Source organism: Delphinapterus leucas, chromosome 2 (genome assembly GCF_059928025.1).
Source record: "Delphinapterus leucas isolate spDelLeu-1000000601 "Yukka" chromosome 2, BTC_Dleu_Yukka2, whole genome shotgun sequence".
NCBI lineage: Eukaryota > Metazoa > Chordata > Mammalia > Artiodactyla > Monodontidae > Delphinapterus > Delphinapterus leucas.
In genome coordinates this window covers 57954994-57976466 of record NC_143130.1, presented here as the reverse complement: position 1 = coordinate 57976466, position 21473 = coordinate 57954994, and the positions used below count along the sequence as shown (strand labels likewise).

At 54.7% G+C, this 21473-nt stretch overlaps 8 non-coding genes across 8 annotated transcripts; all 8 read left to right on the top strand.

Moving 5' to 3' along the window:
- The first annotated feature begins 2613 nt into the window (after positions 1–2613).
- Positions 2614–2706, top strand: LOC149750091 (small nucleolar RNA SNORD116). Its single transcript, XR_016392429.1, has one exon. It is a non-coding gene; the product is annotated as a small nucleolar RNA SNORD116 (small nucleolar RNA).
- Positions 2707–5371: 2665 nt separating this feature from the next.
- LOC149750090 (small nucleolar RNA SNORD116) lies at positions 5372–5464 on the top strand. Its single transcript, XR_016392374.1, has one exon. It is a non-coding gene; the product is annotated as a small nucleolar RNA SNORD116 (small nucleolar RNA).
- Positions 5465–8161: 2697 nt separating this feature from the next.
- Positions 8162–8254, top strand: LOC115803971 (small nucleolar RNA SNORD116). Its single transcript, XR_004024775.1, has one exon. It is a non-coding gene; the product is annotated as a small nucleolar RNA SNORD116 (small nucleolar RNA).
- A 2671-nt stretch (positions 8255–10925) lies between these two features.
- LOC149750089 (small nucleolar RNA SNORD116) lies at positions 10926–11018 on the top strand. Its single transcript, XR_016392428.1, has one exon. It is a non-coding gene; the product is annotated as a small nucleolar RNA SNORD116 (small nucleolar RNA).
- Positions 11019–13683: 2665 nt separating this feature from the next.
- LOC115803978 (small nucleolar RNA SNORD116) lies at positions 13684–13776 on the top strand. Its single transcript, XR_004024782.1, has one exon. It is a non-coding gene; the product is annotated as a small nucleolar RNA SNORD116 (small nucleolar RNA).
- A 2697-nt stretch (positions 13777–16473) lies between these two features.
- LOC149750088 (small nucleolar RNA SNORD116) lies at positions 16474–16566 on the top strand. Its single transcript, XR_016392346.1, has one exon. It is a non-coding gene; the product is annotated as a small nucleolar RNA SNORD116 (small nucleolar RNA).
- Positions 16567–19233: 2667 nt separating this feature from the next.
- Positions 19234–19326, top strand: LOC149750087 (small nucleolar RNA SNORD116). Its single transcript, XR_016392446.1, has one exon. It is a non-coding gene; the product is annotated as a small nucleolar RNA SNORD116 (small nucleolar RNA).
- Positions 19327–19586: 260 nt separating this feature from the next.
- On the top strand, positions 19587–19679 carry LOC115803969 (small nucleolar RNA SNORD116). The gene has a single exon (XR_004024773.2). It is a non-coding gene; the product is annotated as a small nucleolar RNA SNORD116 (small nucleolar RNA).
- Positions 19680–21473: the final 1794 nt, after the last annotated feature.

Genomic DNA, 21473 nt, shown 5'->3' with positions numbered 1-21473 from the left:
CTACTGACATGCATGCAAACACCACCCAGGGCTCCAGACTTGGAGGGGCTACTGTCTGAGGTTCGACTGTGTCTGCCCGTAAGCTGGGTCATGTATGAATATCAGGTCGCTGCTAGAAGACCGTTAAGGGAATGCGAGTGGGAAGGCTCTCGTGATGGTCTTCAGAGTTGGATTGTGTGCAGGTGTAGGCCCAGTGAGCTTGCAGCTTGGAAAGGTGTGCTTTGGCCGGGATCACGCTTTGTGCACGCCGCTTGGGTGGTTAATTCTGGAAGCCAAAATGTGCAAGCTTCCCTGATTGGAGCATGGAGCCTCAGGCCAGGCCTGTGTGGCCCTCCCTGTCCTTGAGTTTGGCGCGTTGAGGTTCTTGAGTGCCCGGTGGGGCTGGAGCAGTGGGTGGGTGTGGGCTGGGGTTGGACGTTGGCGGAAGGGGGCTGATGGATTAGGCCTCGGTGGTGCCCACGTCAGCTCATCTACTGCAGCTTCTGGCACAGTGTTTGCACTAAGTGGGTCATCGTGGAGTGGGGTTAGGAACGAGTGCTGCATTTAAGCCTGCGTGGTGACTGCTGGCCTGGAGAGGAAGGTGAGGTGTTATGAGGGCATGTCCTGTGTGATGTCGTGGGATGGGCTGTCATCATTGGGTTGCAGACGCTGGCCATGGCTTCCCAAGCACGTGTCCTGTTTGTGGTGGGCTGGCATCAGCTGCCTATGAAGGGGATGGCTTTGGCATTTCATGAGGATTCGGTGAGGTAGGTAACCTGTGATGAGTTGAGATTCCGTTGCTGGAGGGATGACTCCCAAAGGGTGTCTTGCGGGACCTAGAGAAGATGGACATGCTGAGGCATTTGTGCTGGCCTCCTTGGAGGAAGGTGAGTTATGCAAACAGGCCCTTTGGCCGCTTTGTCCCATGTTTGGGAATGTGCAAAGTGAAAGTTTTTCTCCCAGAGGGCATGATGCGGCCGGCCCGTGTGTCATGCAGGCCTTTCGAACAGCCAGAAGTTTACGCGGGGCAGAGATGGGGGCACTGTTGCTATGCTAGGTGAGCTGCCGTGGACAGGCACTGTGCCCTTTCAGACTTACAGGTCCCCTCGCGTGGCAGAGGTCTTCTGTTGGAAGTCTGTCTGTGGTTCTCGGGGACAGTGCTTTTGATCTCTGTAAGGTCCTTGGTAGTGTCACTGTGGCAGTGGAGAAGTGCCAGAATGCATGGGGTGGGGTCGGCGTCATTAAAGCAGACATGTATGTGGTCTGTCTTCCTTGGTGTACAGTGACCCCGTGTTCGCATGATGTCTGTGGCTTCAAGTAAGGTCGAGTTGCCCTGCGGGCAGGAGGAGGGCACTTAGGACGAGGCTGTCAAGTATTTGAGCGTTTCCTCCGGTTTCAGGGCCGAGAAACCTGCCGGCTGGGCGCTGGCGAGGTGTGGCCGGGAAGATGATCTAGTTTCGCCGTGGGGTTCCAACCTGGGTTATGGGTGCTTAAGCCCACCACTTCCCATGTTGGGCATACACACGGGTCCACGGAACACGATTTGGCCTAGTTGGCGAGAATTGGCATTTGGGCCAAATTTCGTTAGGCCCTTGAGTGGTGCCAGGCTGCATCTTGCCTGTAGCCATCTGCAGGTTGGTTTCAGCCCACCCATAGGAGTTTCCCTTGCTTCCGGAAGCACTGGGAGTGGCCCAAGTGCACATCAGATGTGCTGTTAGCTGGCAGGATGTCCATGTCCACAGACATGTGACACCCACGGCCGGTAGGCAGGTCTCATCTAGGTTCGTGCTTTGGTCAGAAGGCATGGCTGTGGGAGAGCGGGAGTCCGTGGCCTATTTCTACAGCTCCTGTGGGGTCACAGTTCGCATGCGGCTCTTGCAGCTCACAGGAGTCTTTCTTTATCTGTTGGGAGTCCAACCAGGGTGTTGTGTATAAACTCTGGTATTTACTGTTGGAGGCCTCTGCAGAGGGCCACAGGGACACACAGAGAGCAAGACGTGTTTTCAGAGGCACACACAGGACCCCACAATCGCGTCATCGTGCACAGTCGCAGTCACACACGCCCACGCGCGTGAATACACACATACAGCGTCTCACACACTGGCCAATGTACGTGCCTAACTTCCTGCAGACATGCTGTGAGACACAAATCAATACTCGGTAAGAGATAATAGGTCCTTGGGAAGCAGGTTCAGAGCAGAAGCCCAGGTAAAGATTCGCATGGATCATGTTCCCTGAGGACCTCGGTCCACTTCTGAAGCCTCTGTTATTTCTGTCCACTTCTCAGGTGTAGTTGCTCGGCAAGGCCGGCTGTCGGCAAGACGAAGATGACCTTCGCGTACTCTGATGACTGGATGTGCTAAGAAAACTGGAAAAAGTGAGGCGAGTGCATGTTGCTGAGCATGGCTGTGGATGACTCAGGACGGTAGGCATTCGCTCACCCTAAGATGTGCCATTCTATATTAGGTTTTCCTCAGATGGGCCCAATGGCTGCAAGAGTGGATTGATTGTTGCTTTTGCTGAGTGGCCTGAGGACTGTGGATTCCCCAGGCTGTTGGAGTACTCCAGGGTAATGGCTCCTGTGCAGAGCCCCGCGGCAGCCCGGTTATGTTCTACAGCTTCCCAGCAGAGCTTGCATCAATGACGACACCCTTGTATGCATTCCTTGGAAAATGTGAACACAATGAGTGAGAACACTCTACCGTCTCCTCATCGAAACTGAGGTCCAGCGCGTTTCCTCTCTCGGGGGTAGGGCACAGTTAGGTGTGAGGGCCATCGTGCCCTCCTGACATGATGCAAACACCACCCAGGTCTCCAGCTTTGGAGGGGTTTCTGTCTGAGAGTGGACCGTGTCTGCACATAAACTGGGTCGTCTATGAATCCCAGGCCCCTGCTGAAAGGCCGATGAGGGAATTTGAGGGGGCAGGCTCAACTGCTGATCTTCAGAGTGGGAGTGTGGACTGGGGTAGGCCCATTGAGCTTGCAGCTTGGGAGGTGTGTTTTGGCCAGTGTCAGGGTTTGTGCGTGCCACTTTGGGGGTTGATTCTGGAAGCCAAAATGAGAAAGCTTCCCTGGTTGGAGCACGGAACCTCAGGCCAGGCCTGTGGCCCTCCCTGTCGTTGTGTTTGGCGTATTGAGGTTCTTGAGTGCCTGGTGGGTCTGGAGCAGTCGGTGGGGCTGGCTGGGGTTGGACAGTGGCGGAAGGGGGCTGATGGATTAGGCCTCAGGGGTGCCCATGTCAGCTCATCTACTGCAGCTTCTGGCACAGTGTTTGCACTAAGTGGGTCATCGTGGAGTGGGGTTAGGAACGAGTGCTGCATTTAAGCCTGCGTGGTGACTGCTGGCCTGGAGAGGAAAGTAAGGCATTATGAGGACATGTCCTTTGTGATGTCGTGGGATGGGCTGTCATCATTGGGTTGCAGATTCTGGCCACGGCTTCCCAAGCACGTGTCCTGTTCGGGGTGGGCTGGCGTCAGCTGCGTATTAAGGGGATGGCTTTGGCATTTCACGAGGATTCGGTGAGGTAGGTAACCTGTGATGAGTTGAGATTCCGTTGCTGGAGGGATGACTCCCAAAGGGTGTCTTGCGGGACCTAGAGAAGATAGACATGCTGAGGCGTCTGTGCCCCTCTTCTTGAGGATAGGTGAGTTATGTGAACATGCCCTTTGGCCGCTTTGTCCCTTGTTTGGGAATGTGCCAAGTGAAAGTTTTTCTCCCGGAGGGCATGATGCAGCCGACCCGTGTGTCATGCAGGCCTTTCGAACAGCCAGAAGTTTACGCGGGGCAGAGATGGGGACACTGTTGCTATGCTAGGTGCGCTGCCATGGACAGGCACTATGCCCTTTCAGAGTTAGAGGTCCCCTCGCGTGGCAGAGGTCTTCTGTTGGAAGTCTGTCTGTGGTCCTCGGGGACAGTGCTTTTGATCTCTGCAAGGTCCTTAGTAGTGTCGCTGTGGCAGTGGAGAAGTGCCAGAATGCATGGGGTGGGATCGGCGTCATCAAAGCAGACATGTATGTGGTCTGTCTTCCTTGGTGTACAGTGACCCCGTGTTCGCATGATGTCTGTGACTTCAAGTAAGGTCGAGTTGCCCTGAGGGCAGGAGGAGGGCACTTCGGACGAGGCTGTCAAAAATTTGAGCATTTCCTCCAGGTTCAGGGCCGAGAAACCTGCCGGCTGGGCGCTGGTGAGACGTGGCCGGGAAGATGGTCTAGTTTCTGCTGTGGGGTTCCAACCTGGATTATGGTAGCTGAATCCTACCACTTCCCGTGGTGGGCATACCCACGGGTCCACAGAACATGATTTGTCCTATTTGGCGAGAATTGGCTTTTGGGCCAAATATCGTTAGCCCCTTGAGTGGAGCCAGGCTGCATCTTGCCTGTAGCCATCTTCAGGTTGGTTTCAGTCCACCCATAGGAGTTTCCCTTGCTTCCGGAAGCACTGGGAGTGGCCCAAGTGCACATCAGATGTGCTGTTAGCTGGCAGGATGTCCATGTCCACACTCATGTGACACCCACGGCCGGTAGGCAGGTCTCATCTAGGTTCGTCCTTTGGTCAGAAGGCATGGCTATGCGAGAGCGGGAGTCTGTGGCCTATTTCTACAGCTCCTGGGGGTCACAGTTCTCATAAGGCTCTTGCAGCTCACAGGGGTCTTTCTTTTTCTGTTGGGAGTCCAACCAGGTTGTTGTGTATAATCTCTGGTATTAACAATTGGAGGCCTCTGCAGAGGGCCACAGGGACACACAGAGAGCAAGATGCGTTTTCAGAGGCACACGCAGGAACCCACAATCGCGTCCTCGTGCGCAGTCGCAGTCACACACGCCCACGCACGTGAATACACACATACAGCGTCTCACACACTGGCCAATGTACATGCCTAACTTCCTGCAGACATGCTGTGAGACACAAAACAATAATTGGTGAGGGATAGAGGTCCTTGGGAAGCAGGTTCAGAGCAGAAGCCCAGGTAAAGATTCGCATGGATCATGTTCCCTGAGGACCTCGGTCCACTTCTGAAGCCTCTGTTATTTCTGTCCACTTCTCAGGTGTAGTTGCTCGGCAAGGCCGGCTGTCGGCAAGACGAAGATGACCTTCGCGTACTCTGATGACTGGATGAGCTAAGGAAAACTGGAAAAAGTGAGGCGGGCGCATACTGCTGAGCATGGCCGTAGATAACTCAGGACGGTAGGCATTCACTCACCCTAAGATGTGCCATTCTATATTAGGTTTTCCTCAGATGGGCCCAATGGCTGCAAGAGTGGATTGATGTTTGCTTTTGCTGAGTGGTCTGAGGACTGTGGATTCCCCAGGCTGTTGGAGTACTCCAGGGTAATGTCTCCTCTGCAGAGCCCCATGGCCTGCCCGGTTATGTTCTGCAGCTTCCCAGCATGTATTCGGATCGATGATGACACCCTTGTATGCATTCCTTGGAAAATGTGAACAAAATGAGTTAGAACACTCTACAGTCTCCTTATCGAAACTGAGGTCCAGCACGTTTCCTCTCTCGGGGTTAGGGCACAGTGAGGAGTGAGGGTCATCATCCCCTCCTGACATACATGCAAATACCACCCAGTACTCCAGCATTGGAGGGGTTTCTGTCTGAGTGTGGACCGTGTCTGCACGTAAACTGGGTCGTCTGTGAACCACAGGTCCCTGGTGAAAGGCCGATGAGGGAATGTGAGGGGGCAGGCTCACCTGCTGATCTTCAGAGGCAGAGTGTGGGCTGAGGTAGGTGCAGTGAGCTTGCGGTTTGGGAGGTGTGTTTTGGCCAGTGTCGTGGTTTTTTTGTGCCGCTTTGGGGGTTAATTCTGGAAGTCAAAATGAGAAAGCTTCCCTGGTTGGAGCCCGGAGACTCAGGCCAGGCCTGTGGCCCTCCCTGTTTTTGCGTTTGTCATGGTGAAGTTCTTGAGTGCCCAGTGGGGCTGGAGCAGTGGGTGTGTGGGGGCTGGCGTTGGGCATCGGCGCAAGGGGGCTGATGGATTAGGCCTCGGTGTTGCGCTTGTCAGCTCCTGTATTGCAATTCCTGGCACGGTGTTTTCGCCCCGTGGGTCATCGTGGAGTGGGGTGAGATACGAGTGTTGCATTTAAGCCTGCGCCGTGGCTGATGGTCTGGACAGGAAGGTAAGGCATGATAAGGACAGGTCCTACGTGATGTTGTGGCATGGGCTGTCATCATTGGGTTGCAGGCTCTGGCCTCGGCTTCTCAAGGATTTGTCACGTACTTGATGGGCTGGCATCACCTGCCTATGGAGAGGATGACTTTGGCGGTTCATGTGGATGCGATGAGGTAGGTAACCTGTGTAGACTTGTTGTGATCCCGTTGCCGGAGAAATGATTCCCAAAGGGTGTCTTGCGTAACCTAGAAAAGATCGATATGCTGAGGAGTGTGTGCCGGCCTTCTCGGGGTAGGTGAGGTATGCGAACATGCCCTTTGGCCACTTTGTTCCCTAGTTTGGGAATGTGCAAAGCGAAAGTGTTTTTCCCAGAAGGCGTGACGCGGCCGGCCCATGAGGTACGGATGCCTATCTAACAGCCAGAGGTTTATCCGAAGCAGTCCGTTGGCATGGTAGAGATGAGCGCGCTGTTGTGATGCCAGGTGCGCTGACCTTGACAGCCACTGTGCCCTTACTGGCTTCCAGGTCCCCTCTCATGGCAGAGGTCTTCCGTTGGAAGTTTGTCTGTGGTCCTCGGGGACAGTGCTTTTGATCTCTGTGAGGTCCTCGGTAGTATCGCTATGGCAGTGGAGAAGTGCCAGGATGCATGGTGTGGGTTCGGCATCGTCAAAGCAGACATGCTTGTGGTTTGTCTTCCCTGGTGTATAGTGTCCCCGTGTTCGCATGTTATCTGTGGCTTCCAGTAGGGTCGAGTTGCCGTGTGGGCAGGAGGAGGGCAGTGAGGACAAGGTTGCTCAGTGTTTGAGCGTTTCCTCGGGATTCAGGGCTCTGAATCCTGCCGAGGGGGAGCTGGCCGAGACGTGGCTGGAAAGGTGGCCTGGTTTCTGCCGTGGGGTTTGAACCTGGGTCATGGTTGCTGAAGACCACCTCTTGCCGTGGTGGGCATTCCAACAGGTCCACAGAAATTGATTTGGCCTAGTTGGCGAGAAGTCACACTTGGGCTGAAGTCCATTAGACCCTTGAGAGGTGCCGGGTTGCATCTTGCCTATAGCCAGCTGCAGGTCATTGTCAACGCCATCCATGGGAAGTTCCCTTGCTTCCAAAAGCGCTGGGAGTGACCCCTAGTGCTCATCAGGTGTGTTAGTAGCTAGCAGGGTCTGTAGGTCCACGTAGATGTGGCCACTCACGGCTGGGAGGCAGATCTCCTCGAGTGTTTGTGCTTTGGTCAGAAGGCATGGCTGTGGGATAGCGGGAGTCTGTGGCCTATTTCAACAGCCTCTGGGGGTCAAAGTTCTCATGTGGCTTCTTGAAGCTGGTAGGGATGTTTCTCCATTCAGTGGGGTGGTCCAAAGCCAGGGTACTGTGTATAACCTGTGACTTTTACTATTCAGTGTCACTGCAGAGGGCCTCAAGGACACACAAAGACCAGGACGGGGATGCAGAGGCTGACACAGAAACCCACAAGCGCATCATCGTGCCTAGTCATAGTCACGCACGCGCACACGCAGGAACACACACATACACCCTCACACACAACGGCCAACGTACATGCCTAACTTCCTGCAGTCATGCTGTCAGACACACTTTCAGTTCTTGGTAAGGGATAGGGGTCCTTGTGAAGCAGGTTCAGGGCTCCAGCCCAGGTAAATGTTCGCATAAATCATGTTCTCTAAGGACCCAGGTTCACTTCTGAATCCTGCGTGATTTCCGTCCACATCTCAGGTGCAGTTTCTTGGCAAGGCTGGCCGTCAGCAAAGACAAGAGGACGTTTGCGTGGGCTGACGACTGGAGGTGCTGAGGAGAACTGGAAAAAGTGAGGCGGGCCCACGTTTCCGAGCGTGGACGTGGATATTTCAGGATGGTAGGCATTCAACCACCACAACGTGTGTCATTGGATATTAGGTTTTCCTCTGACGGCCCCAGTGGCTGCGAGAGTAGATTGACTGTTGCTCTTGCAGAGTGGCCTGAGGGCTGTGGATTCCCCAGGGTTTTGGAGTACTACGAGGTCATGGCTCCTCTGCAGACCCGCATGGCATGCCCGGTTGTGTTGTGCAGCGTCCCAGCACGTGCTTGGATCGATGATGACACCCTTGTATGCATTCCTTGGAAAATCTGAACAAAATGAGTGAGAACACTCTACCGTCTCCTCATCGAGTCTGAGGTCCGGCACGTTTCCTCTCTCGGGTGTTTCAGACAGTGAGGAGTGAGGGCCAGTGTCCCCTACTGACATGCATGCAAACACCACCCAGGGCTCCAGACTTGGAGGGGCTACTGTCTGAGGTTCGACTGTGTCTGCCCGTAAGCTGGGTCATGTATGAAGAATATCAGGTCGCTGCTAGAAGACCGTTAAGGGAATGCGAGTGGGAAGGCTCTCGTGATGGTCTTCAGAGTTGGATTGTGTGCAGGTGTAGGCCCAGTGAGCTTGCAGCTTGGAAAGGTGTGCTTTGGCCGGGATCACGCTTTGTGCACGCCGCTTGGGTGGTTAATTCTGGAAGCCAAAATGTGCAAGCTTCCCTGATTGGAGCATGGAGCCTCAGGCCAGGCCTGTGTGGCCCTCCCTGTCCTTGAGTTTGGCGCGTTGAGGTTCTTGAGTGCCCGGTGGGGCTGGAGCAGTGGGTGGGTGTGGGCTGGGGTTGGACGTTGGCGGAAGGGGGCTGATGGATTAGGCCTCGGTGGTGCCCACGTCAGCTCATCTACTGCAGCTTCTGGCACAGTGTTTGCACTAAGTGGGTCATCGTGGAGTGGGGTTAGGAACGAGTGCTGCATTTAAGCCTGCGTGGTGACTGCTGGCCTGGAGAGGAAGGTGAGGTGTTATGAGGACATGTCCTGTGTGATGTCGTGGGATGGGCTGTCATCATTAGGTTGCAGACGCTGGCCATGGCTTCCCAAGCACGTGTCCTGTTTGTGGTGGGCTGGCATCAGCTGCCTATGAAGGGGATGGCTTTGGCATTTCATGAGGATTCGGTGAGGTAGGTAACCTGTGATGAGTTGAGATTCCGTTGCTGGAGGGATGACTCCCAAAGGGTGTCTTGCGGGACCTAGAGAAGATGGACATGCTGAGGCATTTGTGCTGGCCTCCTTGGAGGAAGGTGAGTTATGCAAACAGGCCCTTTGGCCGCTTTGTCCCATGTTTGGGAATGTGCAAAGTGAAAGTTTTTCTCCCAGAGGGCATGATGCGGCCGGCCCGTGTGTCATGCAGGCCTTTCGAACAGCCAGAAGTTTACGCGGGGCAGAGATGGGGGCACTGTTGCTATGCTAGGTGAGCTGCCGTGGACAGGCACTGTGCCCTTTCAGACTTACAGGTCCCCTCGCGTGGCAGAGGTCTTCTGTTGGAAGTCTGTCTGTGGTTCTCGGGGACAGTGCTTTTGATCTCTGTAAGGTCCTTGGTAGTGTCACTGTGGCAGTGGAGAAGTGCCAGAATGCATGGGGTGGGGTCGGCGTCATCAAAGCAGACATGTATGTGGTCTGTCTTCCTTGGTGTACAGTGACCCCGTGTTCGCATGATGTCTGTGGCTTCAAGTAAGGTCGAGTTGCCCTGCGGGCAGGAGGAGGGCACTTAGGACGAGGCTGTCAAGCATTTGAGCGTCTCCTCCGGTTTCAGGGCCGAGAAACCTGCCGGCTGGGCGCTGGCGAGGTGTGGCCGGGAAGATGATCTAGTTTCGCCGTGGGGTTCCAACCTGGGTTATGGGTGCTTAAGCCCACCACTTCCCATGTTGGGCATACACACGGGTCCACGGAACACGATTTGGCCTAGTTGGCGAGAATTGGCATTTGGGCCAAATTTCGTTAGGCCCTTGAGTGGTGCCAGGCTGCATCTTGCCTGTAGCCATCTGCAGGTTGGCTTCAGCCCACCCATAGGAGTTTCCCTTGCTTCCGGAAGCACTGGGAGTGGCCCAAGTGCACATCAGATGTGCTGTTAGCTGGCAGGATGTCCATGTCCACAGACATGTGACACCCACGGCCGGTAGGCAGGTCTCATCTAGGTTCGTGCTTTGGTCAGAAGGCATGGTTGTGGGAGAGCGGGAGTCCGTGGCCTATTTCTACAGCTCCTGTGGGGTCACAGTTCGCATGCGGCTCTTGCAGCTCACAGGAGTCTTTCTTTATCTGTTGGGAGTCCAACCAGGGTGTTGTGTATAAACTCTGGTATTTACTGTTGGAGGCCTCTGCAGAGGGCCACAGGGACACACAGAGAGCAAGACGTGTTTTCAGAGGCACACACAGGACCCCACAATCGCGTCATCGTGCACAGTCGCAGTCACACACGCCCACGCGCGTGAATACACACACACAGCGTCTCACACACTGGCCAATGTACGTGCCTAACTTCCTGCAGACATGCTGTGAGACACAAATCAATACTCGGTAAGAGATAATAGGTCCTTGGGAAGCAGGTTCAGAGCAGAAGCCCAGGTAAAGATTCGCATGGATCATGTTCCCTGAGGACCTCGGTCCACTTCTGAAGCCTCTGTTATTTCTGTCCACTTCTCAGGTGTAGTTGCTCGGCAAGGCCGGCTGTCGGCAAGACGAAGATGACCTTCGCGTACTCTGATGACTGGATGTGCTAAGAAAACTGGAAAAAGTGAGGCGAGTGCATGTTGCTGAGCATGGCTGTGGATAACTCAGGACGGTAGGCATTCGCTCACCCTAAGATGTGCCATTCTATATTAGGTTTTCCTCAGATGGGCCCAATGGCTGCAAGAGTGGATTGATTGTTGCTTTTGCTGAGTGGCCTGAGGACTGTGGATTCCCCAGGCTGTTGGAGTACTCCAGGGTAATGGCTCCTGTGCAGAGCCCCGCGGCAGCCCGGTTATGTTCTACAGCTTCCCAGCAGAGCTTGCATCAATGACGACACCCTTGTATGCATTCCTTGGAAAATGTGAACACAATGAGTGAGAACACTCTACCGTCTCCTCATCGAAACTGAGGTCCAGCACGTTTCCTCTCTCGGGGGTAGGGCACAGTTAGGTGTGAGGGCCATCGTGCCCTCCTGACATGATGCAAACACCACCCAGGTCTCCAGCTTTGGAGGGGTTTCTGTCTGAGAGTGGACCGTGTCTGCACATAAACTGGGTCGTCTATGAATCCCAGGCCCCTGCTGAAAGGCCGATGAGGGAATTTGAGGGGGCAGGCTCAACTGCTGATCTTCAGAGTGGGAGTGTGGACTGGGGTAGGCCCATTGAGCTTGCAGCTTGGGAGGTGTGTTTTGGCCAGTGTCAGGGTTTGTGCGTGCCACTTTGGGGGTTGATTCTGGAAGCCAAAATGAGAAAGCTTCCCTGGTTGGAGCACGGAACCTCAGGCCAGGCCTGTGGCCCTCCCTGTCGTTGTGTTTGGCGTATTGAGGTTCTTGAGTGCCTGGTGGGTCTGGAGCAGTCGGTGGGGCTGGCTGGGGTTGGACATTGGCGGAAGGGGGCTGATGGATTAGGCCTCAGGGGTGCCCATGTCAGCTCATCTACTGCAGCTTCTGGCACAGTGTTTGCACTAAGTGGGTCATCGTGGAGTGGGGTTAGGAACGAGTGCTGCATTTAAGCCTGCGTGGTGACTGCTGGCCTGGAGAGGAAAGTAAGGCATTATGAGGACATGTCCTTTGTGATGTCGTGGGATGGGCTGTCATCATTGGGTTGCAGATTCTGGCCACGGCTTCCCAAGCACGTGTCCTGTTCGGGGTGGGCTGGCGTCAGCTGCGTATTAAGGGGATGGCTTTGGCATTTCATGAGGATTCGGTGAGGTAGGTAACCTGTGATGAGTTGAGATTCCGTTGCTGGAGGGATGACTCCCAAAGGGTGTCTTGCGGGACCTAGAGAAGATAGACATGCTGAGGCGTCTGTGCCCCTCTTCTTGAGGATAGGTGAGTTATGTGAACATGCCCTTTGGCCGCTTTGTCCCTTGTTTGGGAATGTGCCAAGTGAAAGTTTTTCTCCCGGAGGGCATGATGCAGCCGACCCGTGTGTCATGCAGGCCTTTCGAACAGCCAGAAGTTTACGCGGGGCAGAGATGGGGACACTGTTGCTATGCTAGGTGCGCTGCCATGGACAGGCACTATGCCCTTTCAGAGTTAGAGGTCCCCTCGCGTGGCAGAGGTCTTCTGTTGGAAGTCTGTCTGTGGTCCTCGGGGACAGTGCTTTTGATCTCTGCAAGGTCCTTAGTAGTGTCGCTGTGGCAGTGGAGAAGTGCCAGAATGCATGGGGTGGGATCGGCGTCATCAAAGCAGACATGTATGTGGTCTGTCTTCCTTGGTGTACAGTGACCCCGTGTTCGCATGATGTCTGTGACTTCAAGTAAGGTCGAGTTGCCCTGAGGGCAGGAGGAGGGCACTTCGGACGAGGCTGTCAAAAATTTGAGCATTTCCTCCAGGTTCAGGGCCGAGAAACCTGCCGGCTGGGCGCTGGTGAGACGTGGCCGGGAAGATGGTCTAGTTTCTGCTGTGGGGTTCCAACCTGGATTATGGTAGCTGAATCCTACCACTTCCCGTGGTGGGCATACCCACGGGTCCACAGAACATGATTTGTCCTATTTGGCGAGAATTGGCTTTTGGGCCAAATATCGTTAGCCCCTTGAGTGGAGCCAGGCTGCATCTTGCCTGTAGCCATCTTCAGGTTGGTTTCAGTCCACCCATAGGAGTTTCCCTTGCTTCCGGAAGCACTGGGAGTGGCCCAAGTGCACATCAGATGTGCTGTTAGCTGGCAGGATGTCCATGTCCACACTCATGTGACACCCACGGCCGGTAGGCAGGTCTCATCTAGGTTCGTCCTTTGGTCAGAAGGCATGGCTATGCGAGAGCGGGAGTCTGTGGCCTATTTCTACAGCTCCTGGGGGTCACAGTTCTCATAAGGCTCTTGCAGCTCACAGGGGTCTTTCTTTTTCTGTTGGGAGTCCAACCAGGTTGTTGTGTATAATCTCTGGTATTAACAATTGGAGGCCTCTGCAGAGGGCCACAGGGACACACAGAGAGCAAGATGCGTTTTCAGAGGCACACGCAGGAACCCACAATCACGTCCTCGTGCGCAGTCGCAGTCACACACGCCCACGCACGTGAATACACACATACAGCGTCTCACACACTGGCCAATGTACATGCCTAACTTCCTGCAGACATGCTGTGAGACACAAAACAATAATTGGTGAGGGATAGAGGTCCTTGGGAAGCAGGTTCAGAGCAGAAGCCCAGGTAAAGATTCGCATGGATCATGTTCCCTGAGGACCTCGGTCCACTTCTGAAGCCTCTGTTATTTCTGTCCACTTCTCAGGTGTAGTTGCTCGGCAAGGCCGGCTGTCGGCAAGACGAAGATGACCTTCGCGTACTCTGATGACTGGATGAGCTAAGGAAAACTGGAAAAAGTGAGGCGGGCGCATACTGCTGAGCATGGCCGTAGATAACTCAGGACGGTAGGCATTCACTCACCCTAAGATGTGCCATTCTATATTAGGTTTTCCTCAGATGGGCCCAATGGCTGCAAGAGTGGATTGATGTTTGCTTTTGCTGAGTGGTCTGAGGACTGTGGATTCCCCAGGCTGTTGGAGTACTCCAGGGTAATGTCTCCTCTGCAGAGCCCCATGGCCTGCCCGGTTATGTTCTGCAGCTTCCCAGCATGTATTCGGATCGATGATGACACCCTTGTATGCATTCCTTGGAAAATGTGAACAAAATGAGTTAGAACACTCTACAGTCTCCTTATCGAAACTGAGGTCCAGCACGTTTCCTCTCTCGGGGTTAGGGCACAGTGAGGAGTGAGGGTCATCATCCCCTCCTGACATACATGCAAATACCACCCAGTACTCCAGCATTGGAGGGGTTTCTGTCTGAGGGTGGACCGTGTCTGCACGTAAACTGGGTCGTCTGTGAACCACAGGTCCCTGGTGAAAGGCCGATGAGGGAATGTGAGGGGGCAGGCTCACCTGCTGATCTTCAGAGGCAGAGTGTGGGCTGAGGTAGGTGCAGTGAGCTTGCGGTTTGGGAGGTGTGTTTTGGCCAGTGTCGTGGTTTTTTTGTGCCGCTTTGGGGGTTAATTCTGGAAGTCAAAATGAGAAAGCTTCCCTGGTTGGAGCCCGGAGACTCAGGCCAGGCCTGTGGCCCTCCCTGTTTTTGCGTTTGTCATGGTGAAGTTCTTGAGTGCCCAGTGGGGCTGGAGCAGTGGGTGTGTGGGGGCTGGCGTTGGGCATCGGCGCAAGGGGGCTGATGGATTAGGCCTCGGTGTTGCGCTTGTCAGCTCCTGTATTGCAATTCCTGGCACGGTGTTTTCGCCCCGTGGGTCATCGTGGAGTGGGGTGAGATACGAGTGTTGCATTTAAGCCTGCGCCGTGGCTGATGGTCTGGACAGGAAGGTAAGGCATGATAAGGACAGGTCCTACGTGATGTTGTGGCATGGGCTGTCATCATTGGGTTGCAGGCTCTGGCCTCGGCTTCTCAAGGATTTGTCACGTACTTGATGGGCTGGCATCACCTGCCTATGGAGAGGATGACTTTGGCGGTTCATGTGGATGCGATGAGGTAGGTAACCTGTGTAGACTTGTTGTGATCCCGTTGCCGGAGAAATGATTCCCAAAGGGTGTCTTGCGTAACCTAGAAAAGATCGATATGCTGAGGAGTGTGTGCCGGCCTTCTCGGGGTAGGTGAGTTATGCGAACATGCCCTTTGGCCACTTTGTTCCCTAGTTTGGGAATGTGCAAAGCGAAAGTGTTTTTCCCGGAAGGCGTGACGCGGCCGGCCCATGAGGTACGGATGCCTATCTAACAGCCAGAGGTTTATCCGAAGCAGTCCGTTGGCATGGTAGAGATGAGCGCGCTGTTGTGATGCCAGGTGCGCTGACCTTGACAGCCACTGTGCCCTTACTGGCTTCCAGGTCCCCTCTCATGGCAGAGGTCTTCCGTTGGAAGTTTGTCTGTGGTCCTCGGGGACAGTGCTTTTGATCTCTGTGAGGTCCTCGGTAGTATCGCTATGGCAGTGGAGAAGTGCCAGGATGCATGGTGTGGGTTCGGCATCGTCAAAGCAGACATGCTTGTGGTTTGTCTTCCCTGGTGTATAGTGTCCCCGTGTTCGCATGTTATCTGTGGCTTCCAGTAGGGTCGAGTTGCCGTGTGGGCAGGAGGAGGGCAGTGAGGACAAGGTTGCTCAGTGTTTGAGCGTTTCCTCGGGATTCAGGGCTCTGAATCCTGCCGAGGGGGAGCTGGCCGAGACGTGGCTGGAAAGGTGGCCTGGTTTCTGCCGTGGGGTTTGAACCTGGGTCATGGTTGCTGAAGACCACCTCTTGCCGTGGTGGGCATTCCAACAGGTCCACAGAAATTGATTTGGCCTAGTTGGCGAGAAGTCACACTTGGGCTGAAGTCCATTAGACCCTTGAGAGGTGCCAGGTTGCATCTTGCCTATAGCCAGCTGCAGGTCATTGTCAACGCCATCCATGGGAAGTTCCCTTGCTTCCAAAAGCGCTGGGAGTGACCCCTAGTGCTCATCAGGTGTGTTAGTAGCTAGCAGGGTCTGTAGGTCCACGTAGATGTGGCCACTCACGGCTGGGAGGCAGATCTCCTCGAGTGTTTGTGCTTTGGTCAGAAGGCATGGCTGTGGGATAGCGGGAGTCTGTGGCCTATTTCAACAGCCTCTGGGGGTCAAAGTTCTCATGTGGCTTCTTGAAGCTGGTAGGGATGTTTCTCCATTCAGTGGGGTGGTCCAAAGCCAGGGTACTGTGTATAACCTGTGACTTTTACTATTCAGTGTCACTGCAGAGGGCCTCAAGGACACACAAAGACCAGGACGGGGATGCAGAGGCTGACACAGAAACCCACAAGCGCATCATCGTGCCTAGTCATAGTCACGCACGCGCACACGCAGGAACACACACATACACCCTCACACACAACGGCCAACGTACATGCCTAACTTCCTGCAGTCATGCTGTCAGACACACTTTCAGTTCTTGGTAAGGGATAGGGGTCCTTGTGAAGCAGGTTCAGGGCTCCAGCCCAGGTAAATGTTCGCATAAATCATGTTCTCTAAGGACCCAGGTTCACTTCTGAATCCTGCGTGATTTCCGTCCACATCTCAGGTGCAGTTTCTTGGCAAGGCTGGCCGTCAGCAAAGACAAGAGGACGTTTGCGTGGGCTGACGACTGGAGGTGCTGAGGAGAACTGGAAAAAGTGAGGCGGGCCCACGTTTCCGAGCGTGGACGTGGATATTTCAGGATGGTAGGCATTCAACCACCACAACGTGTGTCATTGGATATTAGGTTTTCCTCTGACGGCCCCAGTGGCTGCGAGAGTAGATTGACTGTTGCTCTTGCAGAGTGGCCTGAGGGCTGTGGATTCCCCAGGGTTTTGGAGTACTACGAGGTCATGGCTCCTCTGCAGACCCGCATGGCATGCCCGGTTGTGTTGTGCAGCGTCCCAGCACGTGCTTGGATCGATGATGACACCCTTGTATGCATTCCTTGGAAAATCTGAACAAAATGAGTGAGAACACTCTACCGTCTCCTCATCGAGTCTGAGGTCCGGCACGTTTCCTCTCTCGGGTGTTTCAGACAGTGAGGAGTGAGGGCCAGTGTCCCCTACTGACATGCATGCAAACACCACCCAGGGCTCCAGACTTGGAGGGGCTACTGTCTGAGGTTCGACTGTGTCTGCCCGTAAGCTGGGTCATGTATGAAGAATATCAGGTCGCTGCTAGAAGACCGTTAAGGGAATGCGAGTGGGAAGGCTCTCGTGATGGTCTTCAGAGTTGGATTGTGTGCAGGTGTAGGCCCAGTGAGCTTGCAGCTTGGAAAGGTGTGCTTTGGCCGGGATCACGCTTTGTGCACGCCGCTTGGGTGGTTAATTCTGGAAGCCAAAATGTGCAAGCTTCCCTGATTGGAGCATGGAGCCTCAGGCCAGGCCTGTGTGGCCCTCCCTGTCCTTGAGTTTGGCGCGTTGAGGTTCTTGAGTGCCCGGTGGGGCTGGAGCAGTGGGTGGGTGTGGGCTGGGGTTGGACGTTGGCGGAAGGGGGCTGATGGATTAGGCCTCGGTGGTGCCCACGTCAGCTCATCTACTGCAGCTTCTGGCACAGTGTTTGCACTAAGTGGGTCATCGTGGAGTGGGGTTAGGAACGAGTGCTGCATTTAAGCCTGCGTGGTGACTGCTGGCCTGGAGAGGAAGGTGAGGTGTTATGAGGACATGTCCTGTGTGATGTCGTGGGATGGGCTGTCATCATTAGGTTGCAGACGCTGGCCATGGCTTCCCAAGCACGTGTCCTGTTTGTGGTGGGCTGGCATCAGCTGCCTATGAAGGGGATGGCTTTGGCATTTCATGAGGATTCGGTGAGGTAGGTAACCTGTGATGAGTTGAGATTCCGTTGCTGGAGGGATGACTCCCAAAGGGTGTCTTGCGGGACCTAGAGAAGATGGACATGCTGAGGCATTTGTGCTGGCCTCCTTGGAGGAAGGTGAGTTATGCAAACAGGCCCTTTGGCCGCTTTGTCCCATGTTTGGGAATGTGCAAAGTGAAAGTTTTTCTCCCAGAGGGCATGATGCGGCCGGCCCGTGTGTCATGCAGGCCTTTCGAACAGCCAGAAGTTTACGCGGGGCAGAGATGGGGGCACTGTTGCTATGCTAGGTGAGCTGCCGTGGACAGGCACTGTGCCCTTTCAGACTTACAGGTCCCCTCGCGTGGCAGAGGTCTTCTGTTGGAAGTCTGTCTGTGGTTCTCGGGGACAGTGCTTTTGATCTCTGTAAGGTCCTTGGTAGTGTCACTGTGGCAGTGGAGAAGTGCCAGAATGCATGGGGTGGGGTCGGCGTCATCAAAGCAGACATGTATGTGGTCTGTCTTCCTTGGTGTACAGTGACCCCGTGTTCGCATGATGTCTGTGGCTTCAAGTAAGGTCGAGTTGCCCTGCGGGCAGGAGGAGGGCACTTAGGACGAGGCTGTCAAGCATTTGAGCGTCTCCTCCGGTTTCAGGGCCGAGAAACCTGCCGGCTGGGCGCTGGCGAGGTGTGGCCGGGAAGATGATCTAGTTTCGCCGTGGGGTTCCAACCTGGGTTATGGGTGCTTAAGCCCACCACTTCCCATGTTGGGCATACACACGGGTCCACGGAACACGATTTGGCCTAGTTGGCGAGAATTGGCATTTGGGCCAAATTTCGTTAGGCCCTTGAGTGGTGCCAGGCTGCATCTTGCCTGTAGCCATCTGCAGGTTGGCTTCAGCCCACCCATAGGAGTTTCCCTTGCTTCCGGAAGCACTGGGAGTGGCCCAAGTGCACATCAGATGTGCTGTTAGCTGGCAGGATGTCCATGTCCACAGACATGTGACACCCACGGCCGGTAGGCAGGTCTCATCTAGGTTCGTGCTTTGGTCAGAAGGCATGGTTGTGGGAGAGCGGGAGTCCGTGGCCTATTTCTACAGCTCCTGTGGGGTCACAGTTCGCATGCGGCTCTTGCAGCTCACAGGAGTCTTTCTTTTTCTGTTGGGAGTCCAACCAGTGTGTTGTGTATAAACTCTGGTATTTACTGTTGGAGGCCTCTGCAGAGGGCCATAGGGACACACAGAATTCAAGACTCGTTTTCAGAGGCACACACAGGAACCCACAATCGCGTCATCGTGCACAGTCGCAGTCACACACGCCCACGCGCGTGAATACACACATACAGCATCTCACACACTGGCCAATGTACGTGCCTAACTTCCTGGAGACATGCTGTGAGACACAAAATAATAATCGGTGAGGGATAGAGGTCCTTGGGAAGCAGGTTCAGAGCAGAAGCCCAGGTAAAGATTCGCATGGATCATGTTCCCTGAGGACCTCGGTCCACTTCTGAAGCCTCTGTTATTTCTGTCCACTTCTCAGGTGTATTGCTCGGCAGGGCCGGCTATCGGCAAGAAGAAGACCTTCGTGTACTCTGATGAATGGATGAGCTAAGGAAAACTGGAAAAAGTGAGGCGAGTGCATGTTGCTGAGCATGGCTGTGGATAACTCAGGACGGTAGGCATTCACTCACCGTAGGATGTGCCATTCTATATTAGGTTTTCCTCAGATGGGCCCAATGGCTGCAAGAGTGGATTGATTGTTGCTTTTGCTGAGTGGCCTGAGGACTGTGGATTCCCCAGGCTGTTGGAGTACTCCAGGGTAATGGCTCCTGTGCAGAGCCCCGCGGCAGCCCGGTTATGTTCTACAGCTTCCCAGCAGAGCTTGCATCAATGACGACACCCTTGTATGCATTCCTTGGAAAATGTGAACACAATGAGTTAGAACACTCTACAGTCTCCTTATCGAAACTGAGGTCCAGCACGTTTCCTCTCTCGGGGTTAGGGCACAGTGAGGAGTGAGGGTCATCATCCCCTCCTGACATACATGGAAATACCACCCAGTACTCCAGCATTGGAGGGGTTTCTGTCTGAGGGTGGACCGTGTCTGCACGTAAACTGGGTCGTCTATGAATCCCAGGTCCCTGGTGAAAGGCCGATGAGGGAATGTGAGGGGGCAGGCTCACCTGCTGATCTTCAGAGGCAGAGTGTTGTGTTGTGCAGCGTCCCAGCACGTGCTTGGATCGATGATGACACCCTTGTATGCATTCCTTGGAAAATATGAACAAAATGAGTGAGAACACTCTACCGTCTCCTCATCGAGTCTGAGGTCCAGCACGTTTCCTCTCTCGGGCGTAGGGGACAGTGAGGAGCGAGGTAGGTAACCTGCATAGGGTTGTGTTCCCATTCCTGGAGGACTGACCCCCAAAGGGTGTCTTGCAGGACGTAGAGAAGGTAGACATGCTGAGGGCCAGCGTCCCGTGCTGACATGCATGCAAACACCACTCAGGGCTCCAGACTTGGAGGGGCTCCTATCTGAGGGTCGACTGTGTCTGCCCCTAAGCTGTGTCGTCTATGAATATCAGGTCACTGCTGAAAGACCGTTGAGGGAATGCGAGAGGGAAGGCTCTCCTGCTGGTCTTGAGAGTTGGAGTGTGTGCTGGTGTAGGCCCAGTGAGTTGCAGCTTGAATAGGTGTGCTTTGGCCGGGATCACGCTTTGTGCATGTCGCTTCAGGGTTTAGCTCTGGAAGCCAAAACAAGCAAGCTTCCCTGGTTGGGGCCTGGAGCATCATGTCAGGCCTGTGGCCCTCTCCGTCATTTGTTTTGGCGCTTTGAAGTTCTTGAGTGCCCGGTGCGGCTGGAGTAGTGAGTGGGTGTGGACTGGGGTTGGGCTTTGGTGGAAGGGGACAGATGGATTAGGCCTAGGTTGGGCCCATGTCAGCTCCTCTAATGCAGCTCCCAGCACAGGTGTTGGCACTAAGAGGGCCATTGTGGAGTGCGGTCAGCACCGAGTGCTGCATTTAAGCCAGCGTGGTGGCTGTTTCCTGGAGAGGAAGGTAAGGCATCATGGGGACATGTGCTCTGTGATATCGTGGGATGGGCTGTCGCTATTGGGTTGCACGCACAGGCCACGGCTTCCCAATGATGTGTCCTGTCCGTGATGGGTTGGCATCAGCTGCCTATGAAAGGGATGGCTTTGGTAGTTCATGAGGATGCGGTGAGGTAGGTCATCTGCGTAGGGTTGTGTTCCCATTCCCGGAGGACTGACGCCCAAAGGGTGTCTTGCAGGACGAAGAGAAAATAGATATGCTGATGCGTCTGTGTCTCTCTCCTGGAGGATAGGTGAGTTATGCTAACATGCCCTTTGCCCACTTTGCTCCCTTGTTTGAGAATGTGCAAAGCGAAAAGTGTTTCTCCCTCAGGCCATAGTGCGTCCGGCACGTGAGGCACGCAGGGCTTTCGAAGAGCCAGAGATTTATCTGGAGCAGCCTGTTGGTGGAACAGCGACGCGGACACTGTTGCGATGCCGGGTGGCTGCCGCAGACAGGCACTGTGCCCTTTGAAGCTTCCAGTTCCCCTTGGGTGGCAGAGGTCTTCCGTTGGCAATCTGTCTGTAGTTCTCGGGGACAGTGCCTTTGACCTCTGTGAGGTTCTCTGTAGTGTCGCTGTGGCAGTGGAGAAGTGCCGGGATCCGAGGGTTAGGGTCAGTGTCATCAAAGCAGACATGCTTGCGATCTGTCATCCCTGGCGTAGAGTGTCCCCCTGTTTGCACGATGTCTGTGGCTTGCAATAGGGTCGAGTTGCCCCGTGGGCAGGAGGAGGCAATCGAGGACGAGGCTGGCAAGGATTTGTTCGTTTCTTCAGGGTTCAGGGCCGCCAACCCTGCTGGGTGGGTGCTGGCGAAACATGGCAGGGATGGGAGCCTAGTTCCTGCTGTGGGGTCTGAACTTGGGTCATGGTTGCTGAAGCCCACCACTTCCTGTGGTGGGCATTCCTATGGGTCCACAGAAAGTGATTTGTCCTAGTTGGCGAGAATTGGCACATAGGCCGAAATTCGTTATCCCCTTGAGTGGTGCCGGGCTGCATCTTGCCCGGAGCCTGCTGCAGGTCAGGGTCGGCCCGACCA